Source organism: Schistocerca americana, chromosome 8 (genome assembly GCF_021461395.2).
Source record: "Schistocerca americana isolate TAMUIC-IGC-003095 chromosome 8, iqSchAmer2.1, whole genome shotgun sequence".
NCBI lineage: Eukaryota > Metazoa > Arthropoda > Insecta > Orthoptera > Acrididae > Schistocerca > Schistocerca americana.
In genome coordinates this window covers 471,142,107-471,167,131 of record NC_060126.1, presented here as the reverse complement: position 1 = coordinate 471,167,131, position 25,025 = coordinate 471,142,107, and the positions used below count along the sequence as shown (strand labels likewise).

At 45.3% G+C, this 25,025-nt stretch overlaps 1 protein-coding gene across 5 annotated transcripts in view; it reads left to right on the top strand.

Moving 5' to 3' along the window:
• LOC124545129 (putative fatty acyl-CoA reductase CG5065) overlaps positions 1-25,025 on the top strand; it is a 278,021-nt gene that overhangs the window by 123,183 nt on the left and 129,813 nt on the right. Inside the window, exon 2 of one of the 5 annotated variants that reach the window (XM_047123955.1) lies at positions 9,190-9,467. The exons of the other annotated variants lie outside the window; for them this stretch is intronic. The gene's annotated coding sequence lies outside the window, so the exon portion shown is untranslated. The remainder of the gene's footprint in view (positions 1-9,189; positions 9,468-25,025) is intronic. 5 annotated transcript variants of the gene reach the window in all.

Here is a 25,025-nt window from a genome sequence, read left to right as displayed (position 1 = left end):
GAGCTGTAACGTTAGATAATGACGTCACACTGACACCAAATTTCAGTACAATTCTATCCAACGCTACCGTGAACACGAACCGAAGGTCGTCACAACCTCTCTCACCCAAGACAGAGGTCAGAATTGCGACACCCAGAGTTGAAACCATGCAGTTTTCTTATGGGAAGGCGAGGAAAACATGTCACAGACATCGCCGCTCAGAATCGACAGGAAAATGCCTCAGGAGGTCGCATAAATGGCGTCAACGAAACCATCCCTTCTCTGGGGCGTTTACTCCCACACATTTTGGGGTCGAAAACCACATTTCGCAGTGGTATGAACAACTGGAAGATGTCCTTGACAGCCAGTGACAGTACTGACACCCTTGGATGTTTCAACCATTCTCTGGGGATATTGTACTGCTGCATGTCCATTCGACTGCTACGGTCGCAGGTTCGAATCCCGCCTCGGGCATGGATGTGTGTTATGTCCTTAGGTTAGTTAGGTTTAAGGAGTTCTAAGTTCTAGGGGACTGATGACCTCAGATGTTAACTCCCATAGTGCTCAGAGTCATTTGAACCATTTGCATGTCCATTGAACGTGGTCGGACCCGTTTGGAATGCGAAAGGAACGCTATTTTTTCTCTCGCGTAAATGTTAGAACCACTAGGTATCTTTCAAACCCTTTCAAGAAAATCTGAACGTGATCCGAAGCAGCAAATGGTACATATGTTTTATCAACACTCCTCTGTACCGTGTTCCTGTGATGTGATCACGTGGGTGTGCAATGTTAACATGTGTGTGAATAAAACAGCACGTATCTCTTTTGGGCACGTTAGAAATGTACCTTCAGAAATTTCAGCACCAAAACCGCCAGGCGGCTGCTTTAGCGCCTGAGGGTTAGAAACCTCTTCAGCAGCTCATTGGTGGGGTTTGCCTAACTTGCTAGAGCAGCCGCCAAGTTGAACTGTTGTGGAAGTTTGTGACAGGTACATTTGTAACGTGCTCAACAAAGTCGCATGGGTGGCTCTGGGTGTGGCCGTACTGGAGTTTCTAAAAAGGACCGTTTGCTGTTTTATTCACATAGATGTCAATGTTGCACTCCCGCGTGATCGCACTACAGGAGAGGGGAAAACTGGAGGGCTTAAAAAGGATAAGTACCTTTAACTGCTTCGGATCACGTTCAAATTTCGTTGGCTGCGGCCTTTTCTTCATATTTGTTAACACCCTGCTATTTGAAATGTCGCTGAGACCTAGGGTGACGTCATAGGGCACCATTGCAGAGGAAGGCTGACGGCACCTTTGAGTCAAATTTTAAACTTATGCCTCGCAATGGCAGAAAATTACTGGGTTTCACTGTGTAATGACCATCACGAAATTGAAGTTCAGATTCATGATCGGTTTTCTTTCCCACATTTTTATTTCATGGGTTTCTTCAGCTTCCCGCGCGGACAGACAGTCATTGTAATCGATGTCGAGGTAGGTCGACATAAATTTCACAGATACATGATTATTAACAAATTCTGACCCTCACTGAGTGACTTTGCTTGTCCATTCTAATGCTTTTTGTAATAAGATTAAGTTTTCACTTAAATCGTGTCTTTGATTCGAGTGAATGTTGCCTCACGTGCCATGTCTGACATTTTTCAATGATAAAATACGGATTCCTGACCAAAAGGTTCACTTCTAGGGCCAAGATCTTTCATAGCCTTAATCAGTCTGCTGCGTCCATTTATTCCAGCATTGCGTGTGTCTGTATCACGATTAGCTCTGAATCAGTTAAATTTACTCGAACACAGTGAGGTCTGGGAATGGAAAACAAGGCAACGCTTTCCTTTTATACTGCTAGTCGCATAAAACATGTGACGAACAGTTTCTGTTTAAGCCGAATCCAAATACACAATGAAAAAAAAACCGAAATTGCAGGTACACTCTAACACAAAAAAATCGACGCCGCAGGATGGAATTATCCGAATGGGAGAAAAATCGATAGATGTGATGTATATCTACAGACAAACAGATGATCACAATTTAAAAAAAAAACTGGATGATTTATTAAGAAGAAAGAGAGCTCCAGAAATTGAGCAAATCAGTAAAGCGTTGGTGCAAATCCGGCTTCACTCAAGCAGTTATTTGGCTTCGTATTAATTGATAGTTGGACGTCCGCCTGAGTGATGCCGTGCCAAAGTTTGTCCAATTGGCAGTTAGATCGTCAAAATCCTGAGCTGATTTTAGGGTCCTGTCCATAATGCTCCAAACGTTCTCGATTGGGGAGAAATCTGGCGTGCTTGCTGCCCAAGATACGATTTGACAGGTATGAAACACAATCAGAGAAACACTCAGCGGGTGTGGGCTGACATTATCTTGATGAAATGTAAGCCCAGGATGGCCAGCCATGAGGCAACAAAGCGGTATTACATTCTTCGTACCGATGTGCTGTAAAGCTACCGCGGATGACAACCAAAGGAGTCTTCATATGAAAAGAAATGGCACCCCAGACCATCGCCCCTGTTTGCCAGGCTGTACGGCAGGTGACACTCAGGTTGGTATCCCATTGGCTCCAGGGCGTCTCCAGATCAGTCTTCGGCCTAGTATCTCATTGACTGGAGTAGAAATGGCTTCCGTGATGTCTTCGAACTGGGCCTCGATGACCAGCAGAGGCGGTTCTGCAGACGCCCGAGCCATAGGTGAGTACCATCTTCACTGTCACCCGCCATGTGGCTCGGCATTTAGAAGTGATGGTCTGGAGTGCCATTCATTTTATAACATGAAACCTTTGGTTGAAATCGAGGCGTCCTTACAGCACATCGGTACGTCGACGATATTCTGCGCCCCATTGTGTAGCCCTTCATGGTGAGCCACACTTGCCTTACAGTGCAGCAAGATAATGCCCTTCCACACACGGAGAGAATTTCGTAGTGCTTGTCTTCGTGCATGTCAAACCGTACCTCGGCCAGCGAGGTTGCCAGATCCGTCCCGACTTGAAAACCGTCTCGGAATTTTGACAGTGTATCGCGCCAGTTCGACAGAATTTGGCGCGATATCCCTCTGGAAGACGTTCAACAACTCTATCTATTAATGCTCAGCCGAATAACTGCTCGCGAAAGGGCCAGAGGTGGGCCGATGCCTTATTGGCTTGCCTCAATTTGTGAAGCTCTTTCTCTTGAACACGAGGGTTGTCCAGAAAGTAAGTTCCGATCTGTCGCGAAATGGAAACCACAGTGAAAACCAGAAACGTTTTATTTGCGACAGTTAGGTACACCTTCCACCTACTTCTCTGCATAGTCGCCGCTCCAGCTTCGAGTGCCGTCGTAGTGTTGTATCAACTTTCCAATATCCTCGTCATAGAAAGCAGCCGCCTGTGCTTTCGGCCAGTTATTTGCATTGGTCTGCAGCTCGTTGTCTGTGGAAAATTTTTGTCTTCATAGCCAGCGGTTCTTGTAAGCAGAGATGAGACTCAAGGGGAGCCAATTACGGATCGTATTGTGGGTGATCACTTCTCATTGGGAACGCTGCAGGAGCATCTTCATTGCCCCTGCAGTGTGCGGCCGAGAATTGGCACGAAGAAGAAACTGCTCGGCAGTTGTGTTGTGTGGGCTGCATGACACAGGCGAAATCTCTAACCAGGCCCTCATACTTGGCGAGAGAAGCTATTCCCTACGCATTTTTACGTGCTCACTGTTCACTCAAAACTGAAAAGAGCGACGCGACACGATCGACGGGCATACTAGAGGCACTAACCAACACATCTTGTGCAAAGCTTTAACGGATGTTCCCAGTGACTTCCATTTCGCGACTAATCGGAACTTACTTTCTGGACAATCCTCGTAAATTAAGTAATTATTCTGACATTATCTGTACTTGTACACCACATTTCCGTCCTCTTCTTATAATTCCTTCGTGGTGCATAGCTCTTTTTTGTCTTAAGCGTATCTGGAGAAACACTACAGAAAATGCCGCCGAAGGTTATTAGAGGAGACAAGCTGTACTGATTGAGCAATGGACGGGAAGACGTTAATAGCTTTCGACTGGAGTAAAAGAAGCCATTAGAAGGAATAATCAACTAAGCCGTTGTGCGAAATGCCAAAGAGGAGGAAGAAACGGTAGTTTGTTACGTTCATGAATTGTAACGTATTTATTTATTCTTCACTATTACAGCGTATTATCCGGAAAGCTAGAATTGGCCATGCAAATCACATTTACTTCGTTAGTAATAAATTCATATACTAAATATTTGTTTCTGATACTTAATACTGCAACTACTACTACTACTACTACTACTACTACTACGGAATTTCAATAAAAAACCTTAACAACTTACCCAACTACTAATAGCACTATAAGCCCTACATAATCTGTTCTCTGTTTGTTAATTTTCTGATGCATTTAACTTGTAGATGGTTGTTACTGCTACTGGATCAGACCCCGTAGTACCACGATCAACAGCCACTGCCTTCTGGATTCCTTGGGCGTCGAGCAGCACGTCAGCAGTGTTTACACGATAGGAAGAAATTCCACCCATTACCGTTACGTCTTAAAGTCCACACTTCCATTATCACTTTCACAAACGCAATGTAGATTCTTCGGAAAGTGTTTCATTCGGTGCTCGCCGATCTTACTTATCTTCTTTCCATCTGCAGAGTATTTGGATAGCAGCATTGCTGGCTTATGGTTGAATGCCTCGAAATGTCTTCCTTGGCATTTCCGGGTACTGCAGATGCAGAAGTGTCAAACGTGCGCCAGGTCGACCCGCTACTTTGTGCTGCTTTGAGATCTACCATCATTAGTTCCTGAGGTCCATTTTTTTTTTTTTGAGTCATCAGTCCTTTGACTGGTATGATGCTGCCCGCCATGAATTCCTCTCCTGTGCCAACCTCTTCATCTCCGAGTAGCATTTGGAAACTACGTTCATTACTCGCTGCAACTTCATGGATTTCGCAGTCCCACAATGTGGTGCACCTATTATTCATCTGTCTTTTGATTTTGCGTAGACATGTAGCATTCCGGCCATGGACAGTCATAAAATGTATTAAACAACTCGACGGGCTAAGAAATCTGATTCTTAATCTCTCGCTGATGTTCCTATGTTCTCCTGCCTGTGCCTGAAGTGTCCCATTAATTTTGCCACAGTTGTAATACGCGTTCTTTTATTACCCTTTTCGAACTGGCCCCCGTTCCAAGCTCCTTTCCTACTTCCATTGATTGCCTTTCGTTAACGAATAAAGGCAACCCTTTTCCTAATTTCCAAGTCCAGTGGCATATACCTAGAATTAGTAACAAAGCATTATTCGGGTTAGCGCAGTAGGCGCCCCGTTTATCTTTGTAGCACAGATTTACTTCAAACTTTGCACATTTTTAGTAGGCCGTTAAAACAACGCATCATCAAATCTCCGATATCGCTGCGGCCGGAAAACGGTCCTGCAAGAACGGGACCAACGACGACTAAAGAGAATCGTTCAGGGTGACAGAAGTGCAACCATTCCGCAAATTGTTGCAGATTTCAATGCTGGGCCATCAACAATTGTCAGTGTGTGAACCATTTAACGAAACATCATCGATGTGGGCTTTCGGAGCCGAAGTATTGGTGGACCCTTGATGACTGCACAACACAAAGCCTTACGCCTTTTCTGGGCGTGTCAAAACCGACATTGGACTGTTGATGACTGGAAATATGTTGTCTGGTAGGACGAGTCTCGTTTCAAACTGCATCGAGCGGATGGACGTGTACTGGTTTGGAGACAATCCCATGAATCCATGCACCCTGTATGTCAGCAGGGGACTCTTCAAGCTGGTGGAGGCTCTGTAATGGTGTGGGACGTGTGCAGTTGGAGTGATATCTGACTCCTGATGCGTCTAGATAAGACTCTGACAGGTGACACATACGTATGCATCCTGTCTGACTACCTTCATCTAATCATGTCCATTCTGCATTCCGACGGACTTAGAAAATTCCAGCAGGACAATGCGACATCCCACACGTCTAGAATTTCTACAGAGTGGCTCCAGGAACACTCTTATGAGTTTAAACACTCCTGCTAGCCACCAAACTCGCGGGACATGAGCATTATTGAGTACATCCGGAATTCCTTGCAACGTGCTGTTCAGAAGAGATCACCACCCCCTCGTAATCTTACGGATTTATGGGCAGCCCTGCAGGAGTAATGGTGTCAGTTCCCTTCAGCATTACTTCAGACGTTAGTCGAGTCCACGCCACATCGTTCAGCGGCACTTCTGCGTGCTCGCGGTGGCCCTATGGGATATTGGGGAGGTGTTCAAGTTTCTTTGGCTCTTAAGTGTGTTACTTCTCAGATGTTATGCAAATTAAGTAATGTGACCAGTGGCGATGAAATTAAGTATTAGCGGGACTCAAATCGTGGTTTTCTTGCAACGTGAGAAAGTTAACCACGTGATTACGAATTCGTGCGACCGATAACTTCGCACACATACATCAGTTAGAAAATACAAGCGTATAACTTCTCTTGCGATTTTCTCGAATTTGCGAAAGTCGTGCACCTCATTACTTGCTCATTATGTTGTTTACTCGTATATAGCGTACTGAAGGTGTACAAAAAATGGATCGAATGGCTCTGAGCACTATGGGACTTAACTGCTAAGGTCATCAGTCCCTTAGAACTTAGAACTACTTAAACCTAACTAATCTAAGTACATCACACACATCCATGCCCGAGGCAGGATTCGAACCTCCGACCGTAGCGGTCGCGCGGTTCCAGACTGTAGCGCCTAGAACCGCTCGACCACCCCGGCCGGCGAAGGTGTACAAAGTTTGACATCCGTGGGCCCAATGTTGTGGCATCCCGTTGTTAGTAGCATTCCTCGTCGAACTCTTCTCACCAGTGAGAGTGGCTTCACTGGCTACAATCTATGAGCCCGAACGCTCGCAACTATCCTAAGACTGAATCAAGTATAAACTGGTGGTATACTCTGATTGTTTTCAAGGGAAGCCGAAATTACTGTTTTGCAATGATTATACACTACTGGCCATTAAAATTGCTACACCACGAAGATGACGTGCTACAGATGCAAAATTTAACCGACAGGAAGAAGATGCTGTGATATGCAAATGATTAGCTTTTCAGAGCATTTACACAAAGTTGGCGCCGGTGGCGGCACCTACAACGTGATGACATGAGGAAAGTTTCCAACCGATTTCTCATACACAAACAGCAGGTGACCGGCGTTGCCTGGTGAAACGTTGTTCTGATGCCTCGTGTAGGGAGGAGAGATGCGTACCATCACGTTTTCGACTTCGATAAAGGTCGGAATGTAGCCTATCGCGATTGCGGTTTATCGGATCGCGACATTGCTGCTCGCGTTGGCCGAGATCCAATGACTGTTAGCATAATATGGAATCAGTGGGTTCAGGAGGGTAACACGGAACGCCGTGCTGGATCCCAATGGCCTCGTATAACTAGCAGTCGGGATGACAGGCGTCTTATCCGCATGGCTGTAGCGCATCGTGCAGCCACGTCTCGATCCCTGATTCAACAGATGGGGACGTTTGCAAGAAAAAAACCATCTGCACGAACAGTTGGAGGACATTTGCAGCAGCATGGACTATCAGCTGGGAGAACATGACTGCGGTTACCCTTGACGCTGCATCACAGGCAGGAGCGCCTGCGATGGTGTACTCAACGATGAACCTGGTTGCACGAATGGCAAAACGACCTTTTTTCGGATGAATCCAGGTTCTGTTTACAGCATAATGATGGTTGCATCCGTGTTTGGTTACATCCCGGTGAATGCGCATCGGAAGTGTGTATTCCTCATCGCCTTACTGGGGTATCACCCGGCGTGATGGTATGGGGTGCCATTGGTTACACGTCTCGGTCAACTCTTGTTCGCACTGACTGAACAGTTGACGTTACATTTGAGATGTGTTACGACCCGTGGCTCTACCCTTCAAATGGTTCAAATGGCTCTGAGCACTATGGGACTCAACTGCTGTGGTCATAAGTCCCCTAGAACTTAGAACTACTTAAACCTAACTAACCTAAGGACAGCACACAACACCCAGCCATCACGAGGCAGAGAAAATCCCTGACCCCGCCGGGAATCGAACCCGGGAACCCGGGCGTGGGAAGCGAGAACGCTACCGCACGACCACGAGATGCCTCTACCCTTCATTCGATCCCTGTGAAACCCTACATTTCAGCAGGATAATGCACGGCCGCACGTTGCAGGTCCTGTACGGGCCTTTGTGGATCCAGAAAATGTTCGACTGCTGCCCTGGCCAGCACATTCTCCAGATCTCTCACCAACTGAAAACGTCTGGTCAATGGTGGCCGAGCAACTGGCTCATCAGAATACGCCAGTCACTACTCTTGATGAACTGTGGTATCGTGTTGAAGCTGCTTGGGCAGCTGTACCTGTACACGCCATCCAAGCTCTGTTTGACTCAATGCCCAGGCGTATAATGGCCGTTATTACGACCAGAGGTGGTTGTTCTGGGTACTGATTTCTCAGGATCTGTGCACCCTAATTGCGTGAAAATGTAATCAAATGGCTCTGAGCACTATGGGACTTAACATCTATGGTCATCAGTCCCCTAGAACTTAGAACTACTTAAATCTAACTAAGCTAAGGACATCACACAACACCCAGTCATCACGAGGCAGAGAAAATCCCTGACCCCGCCGGGAATCGAACCCGGGAACCCGGGCGCCGGAAAAGAGAACGTTACCGCACGGCCACGAGCTGCGGACGAAAATGTAATCACATGTCAGTTCTAGTATAGTACATTTGTCCATTAATACCCGTTTATGATCTGCATTTCTTCTTGGTGTAGCAATTTTAATGGCGAGTAGTGTAATTTTATTGTTAATTTTTTACTTTTTCTTCCTGCTTCCATTATTTTAATAATCGGTCAAACAGGGTAATTTATCTCCATTCGATGTGTCTCAGTTCTGTCGTCGAGGAAAGAACGGACATCATTATCGATCGGTCATATATCCAACATTGCGTCCGGCGTGTGCGACTCGAAGGACATGCACCGCTCGGAGACTTAATACAGCGTTGACTGGGAGGTGTGGTTACGGTGTGGTGGGAGGTGGTGGGGGAGTGGGGATAGGTATCAGATACAGAAGGAAGTTAGTACTTAAACTTGGGTAATGTTCCCGCTGCTCTATATAACACGGCCCGCATCTCAGCAGAGCTGCTGGGCTCTATTACGGGCGGTACTTCTCTGTGCCAGTGACGCACGAGATCCGGAACGGCCGTAAGTCAGGCGGTGTCGGCGAGGACGAAGTTGCGCGAAACCGCGGGCCGTGATACAGCGCCGGGGCACTGTTGACCCAGACGTCGCTGGCTGCCGTCAGCGTCGCAGCCGCCGCTGCTTCTCGCTGTATACCATCTGTGACGCACCAGTCAGCCGCCTGCGAAACCATCGCCAGAGTCGGCGCCGCAGAGAAGCCGGCCGCCGATCACTCGAACACAGCACAGCGCGCCGCCAAGCCGGCCCGGGCCAGCGGGGTGAGTGTCTGACAATATCGCTTTTCGAGCTTCTCTTGTCGGCGACCACATTCGCATATACCCGCTGTTCTTCGTTAGCTTCGTAACTTACTTTTACTACGAGGTGAACACGTACTCTGGCTATAAATTTTCGGTGATCGTTCACTCGTCGCTTGACACGAGTTTGCCGGAGTGCAGATCAGTGCGGTATGTGCTGTTTCCAAGTTGCATTCTAGGAACTTTCCGTACTATTATCGAACACTCTAGAATATATGTTACTAAATGACTAAACTGGTTCCAGTTGCAGGTTGCCTATCTAATGGCACGCAGAGGCGCCAAAAATTTTGTTTCCAGTTGTTGTTGTTGTTGTTGTAGTCTTCAGTCCTGAGACTGGTTTGATGCAGCTCTCCACGTTACTCTATCCTGTGCAAGCTTCTTCATTTCCCAGTACCGACTGCAACCTACATCCTTATGAATGTGCTTAGTGTATTCATATCTTGGTCCCCCTCTACGATTTTTACCCTCCACGCTGACCTCCATTACTAAATTGGTGATCCTTTGATGCCTCAGAACTCGTCCTGCCGGCCGGTGTGGCCGAGCGGTTCTAGGCGCTTCAGTCTGGAACTGTGCGACCGCTACGGTCGCAGGTTCGAATCCTGCCTCGGGCATGGATGTGTGTGTTGTCCTTAGATTAGTTAGGTTTAAGTAGTTCTAAGTTCTAGGGGACTGATGACCTCAAATGATAAGTCCCATAGTGGTCAAAGCCATTTTAGCCATTTTGAACACGTCCTACCAATCGATCCCTTCTTCTTGTCAAGTTGTGCCACAAACTCCTCTTCTCCCCAATTCTTTTCAATACCTCCTCATTAGTTATGTGTTCCACCAATCTAATCTTCGTCATTATTCTGTAGCGCCACATTTCGAACGCTTCTACTCTCTTCTTGTCCAAACTATTTATCGTCCATGTTTCACTTCCATACGTGGCTACACTCCATACAAATACTTTCACAAACGACTTCCTGACACTTAAATCTACACTCGATGTCAACAAATTTCTCTTCTTCAGAAACGCTTTCCTTGCCATTGCCAGTCTACATTTTATATCCTCTCTACTTCGACCCTCATCAGTTAGTTTTCTCCCCAAATAGCAAATCTCCTTTACTACTTTAATTGTCTCACTTTCTAATCTAATAATAATAATGGCGTGTGACGAGGGCATTCCGTCGGGTAGACCGCTCGCCTGGTGCAATTCTTTCGATTTGACGCCACTTCGGCGACTTGCGCGTCGATGGGGATGAAATAATGATGATTAGGACAACACAACACCCAGTCCCTCAGCGGAGAAAATCTCCAGCCCAGCCGGGAATCGAACCCGGGCCCTTAGGATTGACAGCCCGTCGCGCTGACCACTTAGCTACCAGGGGCGGACATTTCCTAGTATTATTCTCTCAGCATCACCCGATGTTGTTTCCAGTATTTCATATAATTATTCACCGAATTTAAAAATTTAAAAAGTGTCATAATATTCTCACTAAGAGGATTAACACCGTTAAGACAAATACCAGGGGACCCGTGCGAAACTTCCGCACTTTTATAGTTTTAAATAGATGACTAACTGAACATCGTCCGAAGAGACCTCTGAAGGCCCAATGGTAGCGATCGACCACCGTGACATCCTCAGCCGAATGCCCCACTGGAGGAGCCGGCCGCGGTGGTCTAGCGGTTCTAGGCGCTCAGTCCGGAACCGCGCGACTGCTACGGTCGCAGGTTCGAATCCTGCCCCGGGCATGGATGTGTGTGATGTCCTTAGGTTAGTTAGGTTTAAGTAGTTCTAAGTTCTAGGGGACTGATGACCAGAGAAGTTAAGTCCCATAGTGCTCAGAGCCATTTGAACCATTTGAACCCCACTGGAGGAGTATATGGAGGGGCATGTGGTCAGCACACCGCTCTCGCGGTCGTTGTCGGTTTTCGTGACCACAAACGCTATTTCTCAATCAAGTAGATCCTCATGTGGTTTCACGTGCGCTGAGTGCGCCCCGCTTGCGAACAGCGCTCGGCAGAGAACCGTCACCCATCTAAGTGCTAGCCAAGCCCGACAGCGCTTAACTTCAGTGATCTGACGGGAACCGGTGTTACCACTGCTGCAAGGCCGTTGGCTTTAAAACGATAACAGAATTCGGTACAAGTGTAGTCGTTGGGGTAAGGGTGACTGTGGTAATGAAGATAAAACATCTTTAAAACTGAACCGAACGAGTCATCATGAATAAATTTCCATGAGTTGTTGTCTTTAGGTTAGCGGTACAGCAACCTCTTGAGACGTTCAAGAAAGAATGGACAGTCTCAGTAACAAAATGATTTGTTTGTTTATTTAATTTGTGACGCGTTTCACAGCATCATTATTAGACATCTGGGGGAAAAACAAGTTTCCTCAGTACAAATTTATGACCCAGGAATCAGCTACAAGGCTACATTTTCATTTAAATAGAGCAACTGAGAAACCACGACCGAGTTGTGAAAGGAGAATAAACAAAGACAAACTCGCCGGGTAAAACACACGAGGACCACTAGCAAGAGTGTAGAATGTCCTGCAATCACCAAAAATGGCACGTTGTTCTATAAAACTCGGATGTCGTGCCTTTTTTTTTTTTTTTTTTTTTTTTTTGTTGTCTGCAGGACTTTATGCACTCTTGGTAGTGGTCCGCGATGTATCCTGTAATTTTCATTGGATGGCGGTGCTACTTTTGGTCATTGCAGGACTTTCTGCACGCTTGCCATTGGTCCTCGAGTGTTTTATCCGGTGAGGTTTGTGGTGTCACCGCCAGACACCACACTTGCTAGGTGGTAGCCTTTAAATCGGCCGCGGTCCGTTAGTATACGTAGGACCCGCGTGTCGCCACTATCAGTGATTGCAGACCGAGCGCCGCCACACGGCAGGTCTAGAGAGACTTCTTAGCACTCGCCCCCAGTGGTACAACCGACTTTGCTAGCGATGGTTCACTGACAAATTACGCTCTCATTTGCCGAGACGCTAGTTAGCATAGCCTTCAGCTACGTCATTTGCTACGACCTAGCAAGGCGCCATTACCAGTTACTATTGATGCTGTAAAACATGTACCGTCAAGAGCGATTTTTCACCATTTACGGATTAAAGTTAAGTATTCCAACAGCTACGTCCTTTTTTGCGACAGTCTAATTTCCTTGTCCTGTTCCAGACCTTACGTCAGCCTGCGTGAGCTAAAACGCGTGCCTTTCGGCTTCCTCTCAAAACCGGTGTTGGCTCTCCTGCCAACCCACGAAAAGTTTCTCTTTGGATACGCTCTTTTCACAGCTCGGGTCGCGGTTTCTCGGTTGATTTATTTAACTCACAATGTAGCTCTACAGCTGATTCGTGGCTCATAAATTTGTACTGATGATGCTCCGGTGAAAGTGAAATGCGTCACAAATTAAATAAATAAAAAAAAATTGCAACAGATACTGCCTATTCTTCCTTGAATTATTGCTTGTAATTTCTAATTTCGGTCGTAATATTTAGTATTACCCGTTGGTGAAGAGAAGTTTAATGAGAAATACGAATTTAAAACAAAGAAGTGACTAAATGCGAAATGCATAGATTATTGTTCGCTTATTACCTGATATATCACCAAGGCAACATTATCCTCTAACTGCATTTTGAGATTTTAATTGCACATCGTACTTATATAGGTACGTTAGGCCGTAGTAGCAATAGGTAAATTGGAATTCAAGGCGACAATGACAAATACGTTTGTCATTTCCGAAAGCAGATTCGTTTAAAAAATTCTACCTGTACAACAAGCGGAAATAATGGACTGCCACAGTTGTCATTGTTATTATCGATGACAGTACCGGAATTAAGTTATCCTGTTACTAAGTACATTAAAACAAATAAAATAGTGAAAAATCCAGGATGTAATAAAACTTGGGAAGGATTGAAGGATAGACTGCTACTCACCACATAGCCGAGCTGTTGGAACGCAGACTGGCACAATAAAGGACTACTAAACACGTAGCCTTCAATCCAGAGGGCGTTCTTCTGAAATAGAAGAATAAAAGGCAGCCGTAGACAGTGGTCATGTGTGTGTGAGCTGCATTTGCGTGAATCTATTTATTTATTTACACGTCAAGTTCCGTAGGACCAAATTGAGGAGTGAATCTCGAAGGTCATGGAAAGTGTCAGTACATGAAATTACAACATAGAGGGAATAACAGTTGAAAATAAAATGTTTATGAACCCGAAAAAGTCAATACATATGTTTAAGTAAACGCAAGCAACAATACAACAAGAATCAGCTTAATTTTTCAAGGAAACCCTCGACAGAATACAGTGACTGACTCTTGAGGAGACTCTTCACTTTCCATTAGAGAGAGTTGGATTACTGCTAAGATTTTTGAATTCGAGTGGTAGCTTATTGAAAATGGGTGCATCAGTATACTGCACATATTTCTGCACAAGCGTAAGGAAGACCGATCCAAATACAGATTTGCCTTCTGCCGAGTATTAACTGAGTGAAAGCTGCTTATTCTTGAGAATAAGCTAATATTGTTAACAAGAAATGACAGTAATGAATATATATATATATTGAGAGGCCAATGTCAAAATACACTCCTGGAAATTGAAATAAGAACACCGTGAATTCATTGTCCCAGGAAGGGGAAACTTTATTGACACATTCCTGGGGTCAGATACATCACATGATCACACTGACAGAACCACAGGCACATAGACACAGGCAACAGAGCATGCACAATGTCGGCACTAGTACAGTGTATATCCACCTTTCGCAGCAATGCAGGCTGCTATTCTCCCATGGAGACGATCGTAGAGATGCTGGATGTAGTCCTGTGGAACGGCTTGCCATGCCATTTCCACCTGGCGCCTCAGTTGGACCAGCGTTCGTGCTGGACGTGCAGACCGCGTGAGACGACGCTTCATCCAGTCCCAAACATACTCAATGGGGGACAGATCCGGAGATCTTGCTGGCCAGGGTAGTTGACTTACACCTTCTAGAGCACGTTGGGTGGCACGGGATACATGCGGACGTGCATTGTCCTGTTGGAACAGCAAGTTCCCTTGCCGGTCTAGGAATGGTAGAACGATGGGTTCGATGACGGTTTGGATGTACCGTGCACTATTCAGTGTCGCCTCGACGATCACCAGTGGTGTACGGCCAGTGTAGGAGATCGCTCCCCACACCATGATGCCGGGTGTTGGCCCTGTTTGCCTCGGTCGTATGCAGTCCTGATTGTGGCGCTCACCTGCACGGCGCCAAACACGCATACGACCATCATTGGCACCAAGGCAGAAGCGACTCTCATCGCTGAAGACGACACGTCTCCATTCGTCCCTCCATTCACGCCTGTCGCGACACCACTGGAGGCGGGCTGCACGATGTTGGGGCGTGAGCGGAAGACGGCCTAACGGTGTGCGGGACCGTAGCCCAGCTTCATGGAGACGGTTGCGAATGGTCCTCGCCGATACCCCAGGAGCAACAGTGTCCCTAATTTGCTGGGAAGTGGCGGAGCGGTCCCCTACGGCACTGCGTAGGATCCTACGGTCTTGGCGTGCATCCGTGCGTCGCTGCGGTCCGGTCCCAGGTCGACGGGCACGTGCACCTTCCGCCAACCACTGGCGACAACATCGATGTACTGTGGAGACCTCACGCCCCACGTGTTGAGCAATTCGGCGGTACGTCCACCCGGCCTCCCGCATGCCCACTATACGCCCTCGCTCAAAGTCCGTCAACTGCACATACGGTTCACGTCCACGCTGCCGCGGCATGCTACCAGTGTTAAAGACTGCGATGGAGCTCCGTATGCCACGGCAAACTGGCTGACACTGACGGCGGCGGTGCACAAAGGCTGCGCAGCTAGCGCCATTCGACGGCCAACACCGCGGTTCCTGGTGTGTCCGCTGTGCCGTGCGTGTGATCATTGCTTGTACAGCCCTCTCGCAGTGTCCGGAGCAAGTATGGTGGGTCTGACACACCGGTGTCAATGTGTTCTTTTTTCCATTTCCAGGAGTGTACCTCTACTGGCGAACAGGGGTCGACATGAGTTTCGTGAACTTACACCATTTATTGCCCGAACCGCCCATTTCTGAGCCAAAAATATCCTTTTAGAATGGGAAGAGTTACCCCAAAATATAATACCATACGACATAAGCGAATGAAAATAAGCAAAGTAGACTAATTTTCGTATCGAACGATCACTCACTTCATATACCGTTCGAATAGTAAAAATGGAAGTTTAGTTTCACTAAATTCAACTGCCCCTGCACAACATTCTAATATCTGTTCAGTGCAGTGTCCTGATACGTCTATGGACTCAAATGGAATACTGTTTTTTACGTACATAGCCACTCCCCCACCCCACAAGGAACTCCTTGAGAAACATCCAGCTACTCTGTGTCCTGGCAAAGGAAGCCTCTGAATTGTCAAATTATTTAAGTGGTGCTCCGATTTACCAATAATTTTAGAGTCAACATCTGTAAGCAGTTCACTACCTTTATCTGTAATACCTCTTATATTTTCGCTACGGTCGCAGGTTCGAATCCTGCCTCGGGCATGGATGTGTGTGATGTCCTTAGGTTAGTTAGGTTTAAGTAGTTCGTAGTTATAGGGGACTGATGACCTCAGCTGTTAACTCCCATAGTGAACAGAGCCATTTGAACCATTTTGAACCTCTTATATTTTGATGAAAAATGCTAATTCCTTCTCTACTTGAAAAAATGACATACTCTGAAGGTTAGACCTTAGTTAGAGGGACTTACTTTAGGCAGGCATACGTATCAGCCCACTTCAATCTAAAAAAGGTGCAGCTCTAACACCAACTGCTACAGGAATTTTTCCATGAGTGATTCCCCCCCCATATCTGTAAGCTTTGCCAGCCACCCTTTCCCATACCTATTGAGGTGCAGGCCATGTCTAGTGAAACCCGATCTACTGACAGACCCAACTGGCACTACTGGAATGTCACCCATGCCCTCTGCCATCAGCACCCTCTCCAGCCCCATGTTAACGCGCCTATCAGCCGCATTAAGATGAGGCCGATCATGCCGCTGAAACAGTTGCACGAAATGCGCATTACTGCCACCAGTTTGAGTAGCTATCTTTACCAGGCCACCACCTACATCATATTCCCTGTCCCTAGCAAGACTGTTCCCTGCCCCACCCACTATCACTACCTGATCCTCCTTCGTAAAATTCCTACATAACTCCCCTATGCTGTTAGTCACTTCAGCCAACCCTACACTAGGCTTCACAATGCTGGTGACCTGGTACTCACTGCCCAACACTTCCTGCAACTACTGGCCCACACCTCTACCGTGAGAACTACATAGCAGCAGGACCTTCTTCTTTCTGCTAGACTTTGCAACTAACCTAGACCTCCTAATTTCTGAGGACTGCTGCACGTTCCCTGTATCTACAGCTACAAGAGGCTCCTCTCCAATCAACTCTGACAGTTGGTCAAATCTATTGCGTATACGCAAAGTAAAACTGTCTGAATACCTCCTGCTAATAGCTACCTGTTTGCCAACTGCCAGTTCCCATTCCTCACCACACTATCTAGTTCCTACTTTGCGCGTTGTAACTGCACCAGAAGGGCACAGGTCTTACGCTCCTGCTCCACTATCAACTTATTTCTACTACAGATTCTGCATTCCCAGGAGAGGATCTCGCTAAAACGCCCACAGGTTACCCCACTGCATGGCCCCCAATGAAAATACTTTGAACAAATCCCACACCGTAACCCACTGCTCACAAGCCTACGACAGAGCCCACTCTTTTCACTCATGGTAAAATTTTACAGTTACTGAAAAAAACTGTACGTCTACGTTACCTAAGTTCAGTTGCACCAGTAGAACTATTTATGGAACTAACAATAGCGGTCTAGAATTTCACTGTCTACTAAGAAAGCACCCACTTGTATTAATTCTACTACACCACAGCTAATACCAATACCAACAAAATCGCCAGCTAAAACCAAAAATTCACGCGGCCACTAGAACACTCAACGAAATTAAAACACTGAATGAAAACTTTACTGAAATATGTCACTAGAAACAATAAGAAACGTCAGCTGAAAAGTGAAGCTTGAGATTTAGTAAACGACTTCAACACACAGAAAACTTTAAAAAACACAGCGAGCGAACGTTTCCAAAGGTTTATTAAATCGTTATTTCGCCACAAACAGCACGAAACACCGCTAAAAACTATTAAATTTAATAACTGTACAACAGTGCACAAATAGCTTTGTCTAGCTTTACAACCGCCACAGCAGCAACTTCACGCCGCAGAATTTAAACACACTACTGAATGAGTATGTGTATGTTGTCTATTCCGGAAGAAGCCTTCTGGCCGAAAGATTACGTGTTTATCAGTCTCCTTGATGTGCCTGTCTGCAGCTCAACACGTCCACTACATGGTGAGTAGCAATCTACACTTTTCATAATATTTTCATTACAACAAATAAAATGGTATTTGTAACCAGATAATATAAAAAGGGAATCTCTTATTTGTGGTTAATAAGCTAGTTTCGTGATACATAGGCACGAAGCTGGGCATCGACGATACTCTTTTGCCTATGAGAGTTAAGTCTCTGTTACGTTTGAATTTTCCAGAAATAGTATGTCTTAGCGCAAAATCTGTATGGAATGTCAGAAGCAAATTAAAAAATCTGTCTAACGATACCACATTCGTTCCTGTACGATTTGCGTGTGCTGGGAGAAAAGGATGTCGGCTTGAGAAATAATATAGATCATTATTGTTAGAAACTGTGTATATTCCTAGAGGCCGCGTCAGACATGACATTGTAATGTATTATATCTCCATTACTCACTCTATTCCCAACCCATCTTGCTGTGAGTATCCACATATACCACTGAACGTATCGGCGAAACTATATCATTGTTCGAGACATAGTTCATTTGATATGACGTCGTAAACAATGAGATGAAAAAATAGCTATTGTTTAAAACGGAGCGTAAATTATCCAGACTGTACTGATCCAGTAACTGATCATGGGAGCACTCAGCAATTTCCAACAAAAAAATGGTTCAAATGGCTCTGAGCACTATGGGACTTAACATCTATGGTCATCAGTCCCCTAGAACTTAGAACTACTTAAACCTAACTAACCTAAGGACGTCACACAACATCCAGTCATCAAGAGGCAGAGAAAATCCCTGACCCCGCCGGGAATCGAACCCGGGACCTCGGGCGTGGGAAGCGAGAACGCTACCGCACGACCACGAGCTGCGGACAATTTCCTACAAAATTGAAACATAATATCAAACAAACTCTAAGCTTTCTCTAGCTTATGTGCTTAACGCCAATATTTTACACATTTGTTACAGTTATCAGATGTTTTAAGCTGATTTATACCCAGAAGCAAGACACTTTAAAGAATTGGTAATATGGTGTTTACTAGTACACTAGAACATTCGAAAATACTAGTTAACATTCGACAATATTCGTGAACAGTCGGTAACACTACAGAACAATCTCTAATTTATTTCCTTGGAAAATGCATTTATACCAAAAGAGAATATGTCTTGGTGACCAACACCATGTCTCGGTAATCACTACCAGCTCTCATATCTCCACGACCAAAACAGGTACGTCAGCACAACCAGTATGAGGCAGAATAGCGGAAACAAGGATAGCGTCAGACACAAAAACCAGCGATTGTCGGTGGGTAGTTTCGCAGATATCGTCAACTTCACCCACAAACACTTTTATCTTTCTTCAGTTCCGTTTTTAGCGTGGCACTCCGCTATTGTAACCATAATTATTTAACGCTTTATTTACCTAAAATTTTAGGAAGAGGTTCCTCATCTAAGAGGAAAGAAAAAGTTCTTGTAAAAATGGGTTCTAAATTGCATACTTTAAGAGCTGTGAGCAGTTCTTCATCTTAGGTACTGTGGAACAAATTTCTTTTATTGCAAGCTCTTTGCTTTCCATTTCTTGGGAGGATGTAGTATGGAACAAAACATGAAAAAGGAAAGTCCAGTGACATGGGCTTTAAAATCCATACATTAAGAGCTATGACCCATTGTTCATCTTCGATACTGTAAAACAAATCTCTTCTACTGAACAAGTTCTCGTAGCTCTTAAGGTCTGCATCTTAGAGCACGTATTTACCTGATTTTTTTGTATCGTTCCGGTCCAAACTACCCGCTCCCTAAATATGGAAAGCAAAGCTGAATCACAGTCCCGAAGATGGAGCGCTCATAGCTCTTAGAGTATGCGATTTAGAACCCATTTTTACAAGAACTTTTTTTCTTCTGCTTAGATGAGGAATGCATTCTTGAAGTTTTGCCGTCGATTTTTGGAACATTATTGATGACTCAATCCACTATTGAATTCGCACTTTTTTAACCATGTACTTGGCGACTTCAGAATGTAATTTACGTATGTCATCCCTGGCGCAAAAGGAGTGACGCGTTGTCAGAAAAGAGATCACGTTCCGGCATTCCTGCAGAGATGGTTCGGTAGAAGGAAGGAAGGAAGATTAGGTTTAACGTCCCGTCGACATCGAGATCATCAGAGATGGAGCACAAGCTCGGATTGTGTCAAGTACGAGGGCCGTTCAGAAAGTAACCTGCGGTTGATTTAAAAAAATACACCAAGTTAAATAAAAATATTTTAATATATACATCTTACAACTACATCTTTGCACTATTTTTCTACATAGTCTCCATAGCGATTGAGGCACTTATCGTATCTCTTCACAAGCTTTGAAATTTCTTCTGCATAAAAATCACCCGCTTGTGCCTGGAGCCAGCCTGTGACCGCATCTTTGAGCTCTTCGTCGTCATCAAACCGCTGTGACCCGAGCCATTTCTTCAAATGCATGAAGAGGCGATAATCACTTGGCGCCAGGTCTGGGCTGTAAGGTGGATGGTTGATAACGTCCCACTTGAAGGACTCAAGAAGGGCCGTTGTTCTGCGAGCAGAGTGAGGACGGGCGTTATCGTGCAAAAAAACGATACCGGAAGTCAGCATACCACGGCGTTTGTTCTGTATAGCCCGTCGTAACTTTTTTATTGTTTCACAGTACACGTCTTGATTAATGGTCGTACCACGTTCCATGAATTCAACCAACAACACCCCTTTGGCATCCCAAAACACCGTTGCCATCAGTTTTCTGGCAGAAAAATCTTGCGAGGCTTTTCTTGGTTTGGTAGGCGAATTTGAATGTGCCCACATCTTTGATTGTTCTTTTGTCTCAGGGTTCACGTACTTAATCCAGGTTTCGTCACCGGTCACAATTCTGTTTAACAATGGTTCTCCTTCGTCCTCATAACGTGACAGAAAGTCTAATGCAGAGGCCATTCTTTGAGTTTTGTGGTGGTCGGTAAGAATTTTGGGCACCCATCGTGCACAGAACTTACGGTAACCCAATCTTGCTGTCACTATCTCGTACAAGAGAGTCTTAGAAATCTGTGGAAAACCAGTAGACAACTCCGACATTGAGAAACGTCGATTTTCACGAACTTTTGCTTCAACTGTCTGAACGAGTTCGTCAGTCACCAATGATGGTCTACCACTCCTCTCTTCATCATGAACGTTTTCTCGTCCACTTTTAAATAAACGTACCCATTCACGGACAACTCCTTCACTCATAACTCTTGGTCCGTACACGGCACAAAGCTCACGATGAATAGCTGCTGCAGAATATCCTTTGGCTGTAAAAAACCTTATGACAGCACGCACTTCACATTTGGCGGGGTTTTCTATTGCAGCACACATTTCAAACTGCCACAAAAACTAAACTAGCGCAGGTACGACGTTCACTCGACCACGGCTTGATGCCGACTGACCTGTTGAGTGCGTGAACGCACAGATGGCGTCGCTACTCCCCCCACAACCCGCACTGTGACCAATCGGAGGTTACTTTCTGAATCGCCCTCGTATATGGAAGGAAATTGGCCGTGCCCTTTCAAAGGGATCGGCCATGTCCTTTCATAGGACCCGTGCTGGCAATTACCTGGAACAATTTAGGGAAATAACGGGAAACCTAAATCTGGCTGGCCAGACCGTTGTCCTCCCGAATGCGGGTCCACTGTGCTAAACGCTACGCCGCCGTGCTCGCTGAGACGCTTCGTCTGAGGCGGATAACAAGTGCATCACAGTCTTCTTCCTCAGTACCGAAAATGAAGGACTGCTCATAGCTCTTAAGGTATCTATTTTCAAGCCCCTGTTTACTAGCGTTTCTTCTTCTCGTAAGATGAGAAAGTCGACTGACTAAGAAATTTCGAGGGACAGCGTTATATGCCGTAGGAACTGGAAGACCACCCAAACTAAACTAATAGAGGTTGCAGGATTTTCTAACTCTATGCAGCAGAGTCCAGCAAAATCATTGCGCAAGTTGGCACAAGAAAAACCGCGTGTAAATTGCATACAGCGGCTAGGCAAACATTGAAATAGATTGAGGCGTAGCGCCGCATAACGATCCTGCCTTGGAGGCGGTTAAGTGGGAGATGTGTCTCAGAGCTGGATGGTGACAGATGGTGACGTGAGACTGGACGGGCACGTAGTTTATGTATCAGCCGATAGAGGACAGTATTGGATAGGGGACTGATTTAGTTTCGATTGTGCCCAGTAGAGTGCAGTAAAGTAATAGAATGTTTTTCAAAACTGTTCTAGTATTTTCATAAAGTGTTATTATGTCTTTTTGTGTATGTAAAATGTTATAAATGTGTTTGAATGTATGAATGATGCGTGAGTGTGATTTAAGGTTAATATTAAGACAATTGTTTAACTAGTTATATAATAGGATTTAGTGTGGGAACACTTCGAAGAAGTGTGGATATGGGCAAAGGGGATTTTTGTAGAATAGATTTGTAAAGTAAGCTTATGGTAAAGGAAAACTTTATTCAGGTATAAAAAGCAATAGTAAATAACTCTATGCATAAGCAGAACTTCAGCATATTAGATAATTACGTCGGTAAAAAGTGCAGTCGTTAGGTTTACTATTTTGCGATTGGTTATTGATGAAAAGCGCGGATTGACGCGGGAGAATGTTGTTTTGCTAATGGATGTTGAGTAAACTGACCAATGGTAAAGCAATATTCCTCGCGCGCCTTTCTTTGCTGGTAGGGAAGTCTGAGAGTATTCTAGGGAGGAGTCGGAGCCTAGCCATGAAACAGATCGGACGTGTGTAGCAGTAGTTCCGATGGAAACGATAAGTTGCCGGATCTAGCAGTGTTTCATACATCAAAAGTGGTGTAAAGTGACGGCATAACTATTCCGATGGGTGTGTAGAAATTTCGGAATTTTTAGGTGAATTTTGTGACGAGAAAAGACATAAATTCCGCGTGGCGTATTGAGCAGGTTGGTGGCTAAAAACTGTGACTGCATTAGGTAATGACACAAACTTAATATTTGGCGAGCATTTTCAATCAAAAACAATCCGTATGTTTGTAACTAATACGTTTTCGGGGAATGCAACACCATTAACTTGCTAACGTGAGTGAAAGGGATTGTGAGTGACTCTGTTAAGACTAGCACGGGCTTGGAAGTGATACTTGTTCACCTAAGTTTCAGAATATATCAATTAAACACAAAATTTCCAACCTTTCATTTCGTGTGAAAACTTTCTCCCGAAACGTAGATTAGTGACTTTAATTGCAGCCTGGTTCACGTCGAAGTACAGTAGGTTTCACTCGGCTTCCCTATTGATGATATGCTGAGACAATGTTCACAGGTAGGTGCAGGTTCGTCGTAATGGGACGGAAAGAACCGCGCCGCCGCAGGCGGTGCAAGAATTGTCTGGAATAGAGTAACAACAGTGCAACAATTTAAAGATACGGATCACAAAGACCGAAGCCGTTTCTGTAAATGGCTTACGTTTTTCATTAATAGCAATAAGACTAATATTCTTGGTGCCACCTTATACCGTGTGTCTCTCCGATGTGTCATTACTCTCGTTTTCTCTGGTGTTCCAGCAGATATTTGCAATTTCTTTCTTGCAATGTGTAGCTGGAACCAGCGCAAACAAATAGTGCTCATTAAGTCCTTCGTACGACGCCCAGGTTTGACGGGTAGCATCCGTTTGTTTCGTTGCACAAACAAAATGATTTTTGAATCGATGTTTTACGTGCCCTATCGACAATGCTGCTCCAAATGACTGCAGTACGATATTAGTTTTATCGATATGTATTAACAGGGCCGTGAAACACGAAATATGAAAGCTAGAAAATTGAGCAGCGACGGAGAAGAGCTTTCTGCATGCGGTAGCTGTTAGTGAAGGCCAGGGGGGTGCTGTCGCTGCTAGAGTATCGATTATTCTTCATCTTTTACTTTTCCTGTTAATAAGTGTCGATTAAACGAAAAACGTAAATGACGTGTGACTAGGGCCTCCCGTCGGGTAGGCCGTTCGCTCGGTGCAAGTCTTTCGAGTTGACCCCACGTCGGCGACTATCGTATCGATGGGGATGAAAGGATGATGATAAGGACAACACAACACCCAGTCCCACGGAGAAAGTCTCCGACCCAGCCGGTAAACGAACCCGGGCCCCGTCGCGCTGACCACTCAGCTACCAGGAGCGGACGATTAAACGAATATCGCACTAGAGTAGTTAAAGACTGCTCTGTCGAATGGGCATGTGGCATGCAAACTTCCGATTTAAAAAAATCATTTTCTATGAAACTCGAAAGCAACCGAAGCTATCCGTCGACACTGGGCATCGGATAAAAGTCGTGACGAACTACACTGCAAATATCCGCCGAAAAATCGGCGAAGCTGGCCCTGGTGACTCTAACGTGGAACACCCTGTGTACAGACGAGGCCTGGTCCCACCTCTCTGATCACATTAACGCAGAAAACGCACATTATGTTCAACGGAGAATCCCGCTGTTGTGCTCGGAACGCTATTTCGTGATCCGAAAATTGGAGTGTGGGTAGCAGTGTCCGGACGGAACGTTGCTGGACATTTATTTTTTTGAAGAAACCGTGATCAGTGAACGTTACTGTTTACTGCTCCATGATTTCATTTTACAGGTACATTCAGGTGACAAAAGTTATGGAATAGCGGTAAGCACACACGCAGATGGCGGTAGTATCGCGTACAAAAGATACGAGGGTAAGTTAATTATTATCCGCAAATTAGTTATAAAATTTTATTGTAATCAAATAGGAAACTTACAAGAACATCATTTTTCGACAAAGTCTCCTTGCGTTTCAACGCATTTGGTCCATCGTTGTACAAGCTTCCTGATGCCCTCATAAAAGAAGTTTCTCGGTTGAGCTGCGAGCCAGGAATGCACCGCTTCTTTCACTGCTACGTCCGAGGCAAATCGATGGCCCCTTAATGTCTGTTTGAGTGGACCGAACAAGTGATAGTCAGAAGGGGCAAGATAGGGACTATATGGAGGATGATCCAGTACTTCAAATTTGAGTTTCTGGAATCGTTTCAGTAGTGTGGGCAGCAGTATTCGGACGGGCATTGTCGTGCAACAACACAACACCTTTTGACAGCAGTCCTCGGCGTTTGCATCGAATTGCAGGCTTTACTTTAGGCTAGAAAAAAGCATCTCACTGTAACGCACACTGTAT